This window comes from Canis aureus, chromosome 20, assembly GCF_053574225.1.
Source record: "Canis aureus isolate CA01 chromosome 20, VMU_Caureus_v.1.0, whole genome shotgun sequence".
NCBI lineage: Eukaryota > Metazoa > Chordata > Mammalia > Carnivora > Canidae > Canis > Canis aureus.
In genome coordinates, this window is record NC_135630.1 from 32,579,832 (window position 1) to 32,593,013 (window position 13,182).

At 37.9% G+C, this 13,182-nt stretch overlaps 1 protein-coding gene across 2 annotated transcripts in view; it reads right to left on the minus strand.

Annotated features, from left to right (window-relative positions):
• CNTNAP5 (contactin associated protein family member 5) overlaps positions 1–13,182 on the minus strand; it is a 796,713-nt gene that overhangs the window by 364,080 nt on the left and 419,451 nt on the right. The window lies entirely within an intron of this gene.

The window sequence follows — 13,182 nt, forward strand, 5'->3', positions numbered from 1 at the left end:
AGTTGTGCAGCCTGGGTTAAGAACTACATCATTTGAGGTTTCCAGAGAGGGAGAAAAGAAGCTGGGAAAGAAAAAGCTGGTTTTAGAGAGGGGCTGAGCTGGGAACAAATTCCAAGGCAAGCAAAGTGGTATGTTTCCTTCTAAAAATCTGCTTTCTGTCTAGGTCCTCCTTCCTACTTCATCCTGTTAATAGCTATAATATATATAACACTGCTAGGGGTCCTTCAAGGTTTAGTTTCTAAGAATTCTTTTTTTAAAGGTACAGGTTTAAGTGCTATTAATTATACATAAATTAGGGAAAATCAATTCTATTGGGTTGCTTTCCTCCCCAAAACCTCCCCTGAGACAAAAAGTTCTGAAAGAATAGAAGTTTTCAGTGGAGAGAATGGGGAAGCACTAGCTTTGAGGTCAGGAACACCTGATGGGGAAAAGCCCCTGGAGGTGTAATTAGGGTCACTTTGGAGTTCTAAGCATTCAAATGTGGGATTTGGATTCTGGAAAGAATGTTGGATGATGACAAATGTAACTTTTCTGACCTTCAGAGTGATGTCAAATAATATTTGCCATCTCCCAGACAAAACATAAAAACCAATATGCAAAGTTAGTGGATAACAACTAAGTTAGTGGGAAACAAGAAATTTCATATAGTGTTTGTGGCAACATAAGTTTGTGCATTAAATGGAAGGCAAAATATCAAACAAAGTAAAAAAAACCCTAAAATATGATACTTCATTCTCCATAAATTATATTGCAAAGAATTAATCCTAAAATAGCACAAGAGCTGCAGCCAAGATTTATCGTGAAAAGGCTTCATAACACTATTATTTCCACAGATCAAAAATCCACAATTACCAATGTTTCCAGGTTAGCTAAATCAAATATGGTGTATTTAATAATACAAAATATAATGCAGTCATTAAAAATTATAATGTCCAAGAATGCATGTGAAATCCTGATAAGTGAAAAACTCAGGCTAAATAGTATGTGTAGTTATGGTTTCCATTTTGTTAAAAATTCCTAGAAAGAGAAAATGCAGAATGACCTGGAATGATTAATTCTTTTTTTTTTTCCTCTCATACAGAGTACTGGAAATTTCAAATTTCTAAAAACAAAATGTACAAGTTTTATGATTTTTTTTAAGAGTAACAAACAGTTTAAGTTGAGATAAAGGATAGGAAATGTTTTGATTCTTTCTCATTTCTTGCCCTCATGGTTTAAAGCAGCTGCTCCCAGTTTCCTGAATCCAGCCTAAGGCATTCAGATAAAGATCCTTTACAAAAAGGGTTAAAAAAGATGTTCTGTGCTTTGCTCAGGATCCAAGCCAAGACTGAAAAGTTTTTCTCCGTGAAAAAAAAAAAAAAAAAAAAAAAAAAAAAAATATATATATATATATATATATATATATATATATATTTTTTTTTAACTGAACTTGAAAATGAAATTTTGAAACACAGGACGATTGTAAAAATAGCTAATAATGCATGCTAACAGTATCTAATAACCGCAATGTGTCAAGCCCTTTAAATGTATAATTCCTAACTCTTACAATGGTCCAGAAGGCCAAGTTTTATTGTTCTCATGCTATAGATGCTAAAATGAAAAGCCAGAGAAGCTGCTCAGGTTCACGTGGCTACTGGGTTGGAACCAGAATTGAAGGGGTGGTTCCGGGGACCCAGACTGAGCTCCTGCTCTCCACATCACCAAAGCCAGCCCTGCCCTGCTTCAGGAACTGATGGCCAATTACGTCTGCAAAGGTCTATTTTCTGCCATTGAATTCAACTTTGTGTTTCATTATTTATATTTTTGAAACAGTTTGAGATAAAATTCACATACCATACAATTCATTTATCTAAAATGCACAATTTAATGGTTTTTAAAATATTCACAGAGTTAGGCAACCATCACCACAATTAATTCTAAAGCATTTTATAACCCCTCAAAGAAATGCTGGAACATGCAGCTATCACTTCCCTAATCTTCTCACCCCTTTACCTCCCACCCTAGTCAACCATGAGTCTGCTTCTGTCTGTATGGATTTCTGTCTCCTGGGCACTTACTATACATGAAATCATACCCTAGATTCCCTTTTGTGACTGGATTCTTTCACTTAGCACCTTTTCAAGGTTCATCCTGTGCTATAGCTTATATCAGGATATTTTTATAGCTGAATGATACTCCATTGTAGGGCTATATCACATTTTATTTATCCATTTCACTGGTTGATGGACATCTGGGTTGTTTCCATTTTGGAAAGGATTATAAATAATGTTTCTGTGAGCACGTGTGCACATTTCTGTGTAGAACTGAGCTTTCGGTTTTCTTAGATGTGCATCTTGGAGTACAAGTGCTCGGTCATATGTAACTCCATAGTTCATCTTTGGAGGAAATGCTGTTTTCAAAGTGTCTACACCAGTTCATCTTCTCACAAGGAAACTTCCATTTTGACAATACAGAGTTCAAACTTTGATCCGGGCCTTTTGTGGATCTTCTAGCTTCTAAGAATTAAAATACAATCCAACTACTGTTTCTTCTTAGAATTCTACTTAGATCTGACTTGGCATTCTAGCTAATTACTTTGATTTTAGTTTTCCAGATAAGTAATATTATTGAAGATTTATTTATTTTTTTAAGATTTTATCCATTTATTCATGAGAGACACAGAGAGAGAGAGATGCATAGACACAGGCAGAGGGAGAAGCAGGCTCCATGCAGGGAGCCCGACGTGGGACTCGATCCAGAGTCTCCAGGACCACACTCCGGGCCGCAGGAAACCGCTGCGCTACCGGGGCTGCCCTATTATTGGAGATTTAATATGACTTTTTATTTTCTTTTTTATTTTTAAAGATTTATTTATTTGAGAGACAGAGAGAGAAGGAGGGGCAGAGAGAGGGGGAGAATCTCAAGCAGACTCCTCACTGAGCGCAGAGCCAGTTGTAGGGCTTAATATCATGACCCTGTGATCATGACCTGAGCGGAAAACAAGAGTCAGACACTTAACCAAGTTCGCCACCCAGCACCCTTTAATATGCTTTTTTTAGTACACTTTGTGATGAGATCTTCATAGCAACATACAGTTCACATTTATTGGAACTGAGACTCAAGAGAAGTTAAGTAATAATCTGAAAGACCTAAAATCTTTTTTTTTTTTTATTTATTTTTTTTTTAGAAGTAAGGTTTTCCTTGAAGCAGTGTCCTTCAATAATCCACTGGCATTGGATCATTCAGACAGTATGATTCTTAGAGAGGGTAGGCTGTTATGCACTATGCTTCTTGTAGGCATGTTTAGCAGCATCCCTGACTCATTAGAGCCAGTAACAGTCCCCTACTCCTAGGAGCAAAAATGTCTCCAAATACTGACAAAAGTCGTTTGGGTGGGTTTGGGGGAATGGGAGCCTGGGGTGAGTGGATGGGGAATGTTGGTTGGGAATGACATGTTAAATAATTTTGGAGGCTGCAGAGCCTGGGTGCTCTCTCTCTTTCTCTCTCACTCCTACTTTCTGTATTTTTCTTGTCCTTAAATACCTAACAGGTATTTGCATTTTAGATTTCATCTTATTTCAGTATCTCTCTTGATGGTTTGAATACAGAACCTTTGAAACCTGGCTGTCCCAGGACCCCTAAGCAAGAGCTGTTAGAGCCACATGCCAACATGCAGAGATTCAGCCCAGGCCAGAGCAAAGTTCTCAAAGACTCTATTTCCAACCCTGGAAATAACTTGTCACAGATTTCCTCAATGCCTTTATTCACCTGTTACCCCTTGCTCAAGGCCCTGTCACTTATAATTTCTAGAAATTTAGACAGATTTCTTAATCTCTCTAAACCTGCTTCTTCATCTGTAAAATAGAGGCAGAATTACCTGGCTTGGCTTGGAAGTTTCTAGGGTTTATCTTGTCTAGAAAACCCAGTTCAGGTGTTTTTTCCACACCCTGTCATGTCTACCTTTACTTAATAGTTCAAAGGTAGTTTCAATTTTTGTGAGAACAAAGTGGGGAATACATAAATAATTGAATAAAGCAATCTTAAAATGCCAATCACATCGTAAAAGAGCATATTACAATTATTAGTACCATTATGCTACCATTTAGATCCTGAGTTCTATTTTTTTTGGATGCTGTTTATTCATAAATTATCAAATTTTATTAACTCTTCCTTATATAGTAGACTGAATTCACATTTTTCCTCAAATTCCCTCTCTAGCCTTTATTTTATCCTTTATCACTATAGCTGGGAATTTTTGTGATGGCCTCCCTCTTTTCCCAGCCTCTGACTTCTTTCTGGTACAGGACAGCCTACTAGATTGAACTGCCTAAAGAACACCTCTTAGCAAATGTCATTCTAGTGGGTCATGAAGCCCAGAGAACAAATCTCAAACTGCTTAGCTTCACAATCTATGCCTTCTATAATCAAGTCTCCGTCTATCCTCTCAATCCCATTTCCTAGTATTCCTACCTAAATTTCCTACTGTAGCTAGGCTAATACATTCATTATGCTCCAAGTGAATACATTTACCTAATCAGTGCCTCTACTCCTAGCTTTCCAATATCCAAGCCCATCTCCCTGTCCTCCAATCCCCATATTTGTTCTAGAGCTTCTTCTCCTCCACTGTAGGGACAGAAAGCATACAATTTTTAAAAATTTATTTATTTAAGAGAAAGAGAGTAAGGGGAGGAGCAGAGGGTGATGGGAGTGAGAGAATCCCAAGCAGACTCCCCACTGAGTGCACAGCCCAACTAGGGCTCGATCTCAAGACCCTGAGATCATACATAACCTGATCAAAAGAGTCAAACCTTTAACTGACTGAGCTATCCAAAGGCATTAGGAAGCATATATTTTTTTGACTTTCTATCCTAATCACCTAGCATAGTTCAGGGCTTATAACAAGTGCCAAATGAATGAATGAGTCAGTTAATACACCAAGAAATGAACAAAGCATGCTTATCTTGACCAGACCAATATAATTATTTCTCCTTCCAAATTCCTAGAATATCTGCTGTCTGATTTATGCATTTAGTTAATATCATTTACTGCTTTTTACCATTAATTAACAATGCATCACTGCAAGTCTCATCTCCTCAATGAGATTACAAGTTCCTGGGGGTCAGGCTCTGAGTCCTGTTTTGGTATCCCCCTCAGCATCAACAGGGCAGCATCCTGTCCTCTCCAAATGCTCATTGATTGATTTTGCATCTCACCAGCTGAAGTTCCACTGCCAAGTGTTAGCAGCAGGATCTCCCTGGTTCTTGGGCCATAAATCACAGGTTAAACCTTTCCTAGTTATTAGAGCCTGGTCCATATGTCAGGGTAACTTGGATCCCAGAAACTCTTGGTCAGGGTATGCAAGGAAAACATCTGGGTTTGTGATCCATTAGAGTCAGACAGGAAATGTGACATATTTGTGGCTGATGTTTATGCCCTTGTTTCCTTGATATAGACTTGAATGCTCAGCCCCAAAATCTACATGGTAAAAAATCAAGCTCAATTTCAGAGACAGATATTTCTCAATCACCTTCACAATACAGTCCAAACTCAGATGTCCCTGCCAGAATGTTGCTTTATATTTTGTCTGTTCTCTTTTGCCTTCTGTGACCCAGTCATCCTGGGTTACCTGTAGATTCTTATACTTCTAGATCTCCTACTTCTCTCCTCTGATTGGAACATTCTTTCATTCCCTCTTTGGCCAAATTCTATCCTTTCTTCGAAACCAAGCTGTGTTCACGCTGCCCCTGGAAAAACTCTTCTTTCTCACTCATCCTCTCCTCAATGCTCCCCCACTATCCTAAGCATGTGTCGTCTTGCACTACAAATGCCTTAAGACCATCCCTTCCAGCTATGCCTATGAGCTCCTGTGGGCAATGCCTCCATCCTCAGGCCTGAGTATAGCGCCAGCCGAGAGTAGACACTTCAAAACCTTCCTGAATTAATAGAGGCAAAGTCAATTATATAAGATAATTATCAAAGCAAAAAATAGGAACAAGCAAAGGAAGTGAAATCAGGTTTGTATTAGAGTATTCTGATGTAGTAATAAAAATCTAGCTCCCTCAGTTCCTTTTTTGATTAAGTGGAAAAAAAGAAGAGTAAGCTATGAAATAAAATAACACCACTGTCATTACTCAGACTTGACAAAGCTGCAGATGCCCAAGAGATCACTGTTTTGGTAAACATTTCCAACCTTTGCAGGATATCTTGAAACTCAAGCAATTGCATTTCTCAGTTTCCCATAAAATGGAATGCCTCATCATATTTCTGACTTTTGAAACTTGAACTCTGTTCTCAGCAGACAGCTTGTTGTGACCATCATAGCCTTGTGGCTATTTATGTATTTGCCCTCGCTAATGGAATTTTCTCATCAACATTATCTTAGCTGAAATACAGAGGCATTAATGACAACTTAATTGAAGCAGTGGACGAAGTTCACAAAGTTATCATGTTTACTTGATGTGCAGATGGTGGCTAGATACAAATGACTTATATGAAAAAGGACAATATTTGGGGAGCAGCTCTGTTAATTGCAGGGCGGTAGCCTAAAACCATCTGGCCACAAGTATTAATCAGGGTGAGCACTTCTATCTTGAATGATACAGTTCTTCAAGCCATATCTTCACCTCTGGGAGTTCCGCTGGCCTTTATCTAATTAGTACTTCCACTAAATGTAGCTCATCCCTAGTTTTGACACATTATGCAGCATAAAACTGTGGTAACATGAATGTTTGCTAAAAAAAAAAATCACTATTAACACTTCTTTCACTATTAAAATTACATCCTTCTGAATTATTTTGGAGGTCAGCTCTACTGGTTTATTCATTTAGGCAGTTGCTTATACATTGGGCAAATAGTTATTGAAAACCTGTTATCAGCAAGGTGCTATAATAGAACTTGGGCAAACAGTGATGAGCAAGTCAGTATTATTACTCCCATGGATCTTTACATTGTAATGGGCAGAGGAGCAACGAGTAACCAATTAATAGACACATGATTGATATACATTGTTATGGACTGAATGGTGCTCTCCAAAATTCATAGGCTGAGATTCTAACTTTCAATACCTGAGAATAAGTCTATTTGGAGACAAGGACCTTTAAATAGATAGTTGAGATAAGATGGGGTTATATGAGTGGGCCCATATCCAGTATGACTGATATCTTTACAAGAAGATGATATTAGGTCTCATGAACTATGAAAATAAATTTCCAAGTCACCTAGTCTACGGTGTTTGGTTATAGTTGTCACAGCAAACTAATTCACACACATACACATATCTTCAGGGCAAATGCTACATAGGAGAAGACCTAGATGGCTGGGTGATGGAGCATCTGGCTAGCTTTGGAAAGGTTTCTTGAAAAAATATCAATTGAGATGCATTCTCAAAGATTAGTGGGATGATGTTGACCATAGTTCTAGAACTTAATTCGTTTAAACATAGTCAATGTTAAATAGTGTTCAGATAAACATTCATCATGGCTGTTATCTAAGGTTATGCCATTAGAATTTCATCCTATCTTCAGTCACGTAAGTATAGAACATGGATAGCTAATCAGAACATATAGCTTAACTGGTATTTTTGGAATGCCATTTCTAGAATTCTTCCTATTCAAGCTATTATATAGTCATACTGAGAGTTGCAAGGTGGTTTAGGAAATACAGTGAACACAATTGCTTGTACCTAGAAATTAAATGGAGTAAGCTGGGAGGGTATCTTTAATAAGCTCTTGGCCTTAACTGAAAATTTTTCCATGGCATCTGGTTGATTTCTAGATCTTTGCTTGTTGTGTCTCCTCTTACCCAAGAATTCTGTTCTGTACCTGTGGACTGATTTTTACTTTCCTTCTTCCAGCTTATAATCATTCAGTGGTGCCTAGCTATTAGGTTGACATCTCTCATTTTGGAGACTTCCTCTTCCATCTCTCAAGTTTCACTCATCTCTTTATCCTGAAAACTCCACTCTGAGTTTGATGACTCTAGTGATACTGAGGAAAGCTTTGGATATATTATTCTTCTATTGGAAAACCAAAACTGGTCTTTATATCATTTGACCTTACTGGTGCTTGTTCTACTTTCTGCAGTGACATAAACATATAAAAACCTTCAACTATGAGAAAGCTTGTTCCATATTCAAAGATTCTTGTCATGTTTCTGTCCTTGTCTCTCCACCTGTAATAGCTCCAGTACCTACAACTGTTCCTCTATTAACACGGTTTGAAGATCTTATACATTCTGATCAGTCCCTTACTCTCTCTCTCTCTCTCTCTCTCTCTCCTAGATCAGTTTAAAGAAGGTTCCCCAAAACCAACTTCTCATATTGGGATTTTTGGCTCCTAACATGTCACTGAGAGTCAGTCACATGCATAACCCTTCTAGGACATCCAAGCCTCATTCACAAAAATCATTGTATGGCAAAGGCCAAGTTCACCTTTCTTACTGCACAAAATGTAACACAATTTGGGATGTGAGAAACATGATCTCAGACAGTGAAGGCCATTTACCATATTTTCAAAAGAAGACTCTTGGGTTGATGATTTCCTTGAAGATAATAAGGAAAAGGGCTGACCTCTGCTGTTCTTCAGGAACTCATAACAGACTAGAAGGGTTTTTACTAATTTTAAACCAAATCTCCCCTTTAGCAGAACAGAACAATGAGATCTAACAGAACAAGAGTTATTCACATTCTACATCCATGCAGAGCCCAGGTAAGCCAGAGGCCTGAACGCTGAAGCCTGAGTTCAAGCTTTTTGCCCAGGCTCACTTTTCAGTGGGGAGTTGACATTTTAAGAAACATCAAGTAGAAAATGCAGATTCCAAACCTTAATGACTGAAGCCCCCAGACCTCTTCTTCCTATTCTCATTCCCCAGCATCCTCCCATCAGAAAAATAAAAATAGTATTGAAAGTCCAGATAAAATTTAAAATACTTATAGTGATGCTAGCTTTTGCTCTAGAATATTTAATGTTGCACACAAAATTCAAAACACTCATCCCTGATTCTTCAAGGAAACAGGGTTGGTGGTATTATTTACCTGCATACAATTCCCTGTTCTCTTAGTCACTTAGATGAATTTGGATGATACCAACCTCCATTTTCAGTATCTCTAAGAGTCTAAAATGGCACCTATTTCCTACATTAAAAAATAGAACAGAGTATCTATTGCCCAATGAACAGGTGTGGATTTGAGGGATGGAGTAGTCCCTGTGACACATAGCACCTCATGAAATGTAGCCAAAAACTGAGAGTTTGAAATGCATAAAGTAGAAAATCCAGTTGTTTGTTCATTTATTTAAGATTTGCCTATATATATCTTTTCTGGTTCATGAAAGGAGAAATTGGAAAATTTCACCATGCAGCAGGACACTTTGAAGGTATTTTTTCTGTTCCAGGGCAGCCCCAAGATCCAGGTGGGGCTTGGAGCATGGGGTTATCAGGATGGGAAAGGCTCTACAATACAGGGCAAAGTCTTTGGAAGCAGATAGACTGTAAGCACTACCTCATGCTGCTTTAGTACCCTTAGTCTTTAGATGATAATCTTACTAAGGAAGTGGCACTAAGTATTTATGCCATATATACTTAATGAATACCAGAATGTGCGTGTGAGTGTGTGTATGTTTGTGTATTGAAATATAGATATGGATTATTTATTTTATAATATAATACAGGCAAACTTTAGCTAAATTATATAAGAAGTCTTAAAGACAAATGGACTCACCATCTTGTGTTAATCCCACCCAACCCAAGAATCCATCAATGGGACCACCAAATAAAATGTTCTAGGAAGAACTAACTTTAGACAGTAGATAGCTATTTACCTGAATAGCTTGTTGAACATATGTCTATAGATCTTTCCTCCAAAGTTCTCTTACATTTGAATTACAGTATAAAACATGAATATGGCTGGCAGCAAGTTCTAGTATAAAGACCACAAACTTAGGAATCCAAAGGAAAATCCTGAGGTTGAACACCATCTTGGTCAGCTTAACTCAAATTTTTTGGTTCCCAGTTTCATCGTATGCATGTTGGGAAAATAATAACCACCTCATAAGTTTCATGTTTGTTTTTTACCTGCAGTATTACACAGTGCCTGACCTGCAAGAGATCTACAATGATTGACGACTCTACTCTTGCGTCATTTACAGTGAAAGGATGTCCTCAACTTTTCCTCATCTCCACATGAACAAGGCTTACAAGAAAGACAATAAAAACAAAAAATAAAGAAAAACATAAAGAAAGGATTACACCATTTTCTTTCATCTTCTGGAAACTTCATCACCTAGAACAACCTAATTTATATGCTTCCTACTTTGAGGATGCACTTAGTTTGCACTTCTGTCCCAATCTCCAAAACAAAGAGCTATGTACACTGTAGGAAGCCTGAAAACAAGAGTGAATGAGCCAGGCATCTCTCTACCCTCGCTTCCATGGGGGTTGTCTTCTCTTTAGACCCAAGATGTTAGAAACACCTGAACTAGTCTCCAATTAATCTTTAAATATCTGGATTCCCTGCCCCACTAACAAAATGCAGTGTGCTACTGTCTGTTTTCCCTGATGCACCTACCATATGTCACAGTAGCTCCACTTGGCTTCAAACATCATAGGGACAGTTGCCATTACCTTCTACTTTTTCATACGAGGCTGTCATCCCTTAGAAAGCCATTATGATCTCAAGTACTTCGAAAACAAGTTTCCTCAGAAACGTGAGGAACAAGAAAGCTATTTTTGTTTGACTTTTTGTTTTTTTTGTTTTGTTTTGTTTTGCTTGTGTCTCCCCACCCCACCACCAAGATAGAAAAATTCCAGCAGACATACGGCATAGCTCCAATTCAAAGAAAAAATGAGGGAAGTTCAAATTTTCCAAAATTCAGAGATTCTTTTTGGGGAAAGAATAAACCAAGAGTTTTTGAGACAGACTTCAAGAACTCAGCACATTTTAAAAACTTCCTTTCACTTGTTTCATTTCTTGAGAGACAGGTCTGAAATAACAGATGATTTCCTCTCCTTCTGCAGCTTGGTAACGTGGCAGCTTTTACCAGCCTCTCTCAGTCATAAACGTGTTTTAATGGACTGACATGTGCTTAATAATACAGGCAGCACCTGGATGTTTTAGAGCAAAGTGCCGCCAGGGCCTATCCTGTATTAAAACTGCATTATTGACCTGAGGCCTACAAGTCTCTATACTCAAACATCTCACCGATTAGAGAGAGAAACAACCTAGTGTCAGTTCACATTTTTCTTCTTCAAATAGGGAGGACTGAGGTTTAACTTTTATAACTCTGAACATGAATATTATGCTTCTAAGTGATTAACTCACCTCCATTACTAGAAATTTCATAAATTTTATAAAAGTTCTATGACTTCCCAAATTGACTCAGCTTTTATGACTCTATGGAGTAAGGAGGCCCCTTCTAGCTATAGGTCTTGAGTCAGCATGGAAGGAAAAGGAATTTGTTGAATAGCTTCTCAACACTGTGCTTAGGATTTTAGACACATTATCTCATTGAATCATCATCATGGCAATCACTTGATGTAAGAGGTTTTTTTTGTTTTTTTCATTCATGTTATAGGCAAATTCTGAGATAGTCCCCAGTGATCCATGACTCCTCATATCCACAGCTTTGTAATAACCCCTGTGCCTTGAGCAAGGGCTAAGGCACTTGTTTCTTTACTGAACAGAGCATGGTAAAAGTGATGGAATGTCACTCCTGGTGTTAGGTTATAAAAAGACTATGGCTTTTGTCTTGAGTGTTCTTTCTCTTCCTTGAATCACTCATTTTGGGGTAAAAGTGCTATCATTTCATGAGGCAGCCTTCTGGAGAGGCCATGAGATAAACTTGGAAGTACATTTTCTGAGGACTGCCAACAGTCATATAAATTAGCTTGGGAGCAGATTTACCCATAATTGAACTTTGAGATGACAGTTGCCCCTGCCAACAACTTGATTACAGCCAGAATTATCCAGCCAAGATGCCCCTGCATTCCTGACTCTTATGAACTAGGACACAATAAACATTTTCAACCACTATATTTTGGTATAGTTTGTTACACAACCATAGATAACTAATACACTCTCACTTACATATGAGAAAGGTTAAGAAGTTTATTCAGGGCCATAGAACAGTAAGAAAAGTAGGTGTGTTTTGAACCTAACTAAGTTCCAGACCCAAACTCTCCTGCTATTCTGGGAGTTTAATGGACTTTTTGTTCACTTATTGGCATATGAAGTTCTCCCACAGTCTGACCTGACGTTGGGTATTAAGCCGTGCCCTTTATATTTACATCAATTTTCTCTTATTTATTTGGATAACAAAACTCGTAGTCCAGTGGGAGAAGGAAGACACTTAAAGAAAAATACAATGTAGTATATATAGTTAAGGATGGCTATTGGCCCAAGACACACAGAGAACAGTATTTGATTCAGACTGTAGAACCAGGGAGGCTTTTCAAATGTTTCGTTGACCTGGGAACATGCCTCATCCCCTAATATAATGCCTAGCATGTGGTCTAACCTCAGTAAGTACTTGTGGACTAAGTCAATACTGCCTCTGGAAGAACAGGCAACATTAGTAAGATAATAAAAGGAGAAGGAGGGAAAAAAATTCTGCTGTCCGACATTGCATAAACATCACAGAGAAGAGTGAGGGTTTTGAAAAAACATGACTTAGTCCTAAATCTCTTCTGTATTGCTACATATTAGAATCTATGTTATAGCGCCATAAAAGTCTTTCCAAAATTCAGCTATTCAAGGACTAATTTAAAAAGTTAAAAAATAAAAAAAAATAAAAAATAAATAAATAAAAAGTTTTGCCAGGGATCCCTTGGTGGCTCAGTGGTTTAGCGCTTGTCTTTGGCCCAGAGTGTGATCCTGGAGTCCCAGGATCAAGTCTTACATTGGGCTCCCTGCATGGAGCCTGCTTCTCCCTCTGCCTGTGTCTCTGCCCCTCTCTCTGTATGTCTCTCATGAATGAATAAATAAAATCTTTAAAAAATAAAAATAAAAAAATAAAAAAGGTTTGCCATACTTAGATGCCGTATGTATCAGTATTTACTTAATATCTTAAAAATATACTTTAAAAACATTTTATTTAAAGATTTTTATTTATTTAGGAGCTAGGGAAGGGACAGAGGGAAAGGGAGGAGGGGGAAGGGCAAAAGGGAGAAGGAAAAGCAGACTTCCCGCTGAGCAGGGAGGGGCTTAGTTCC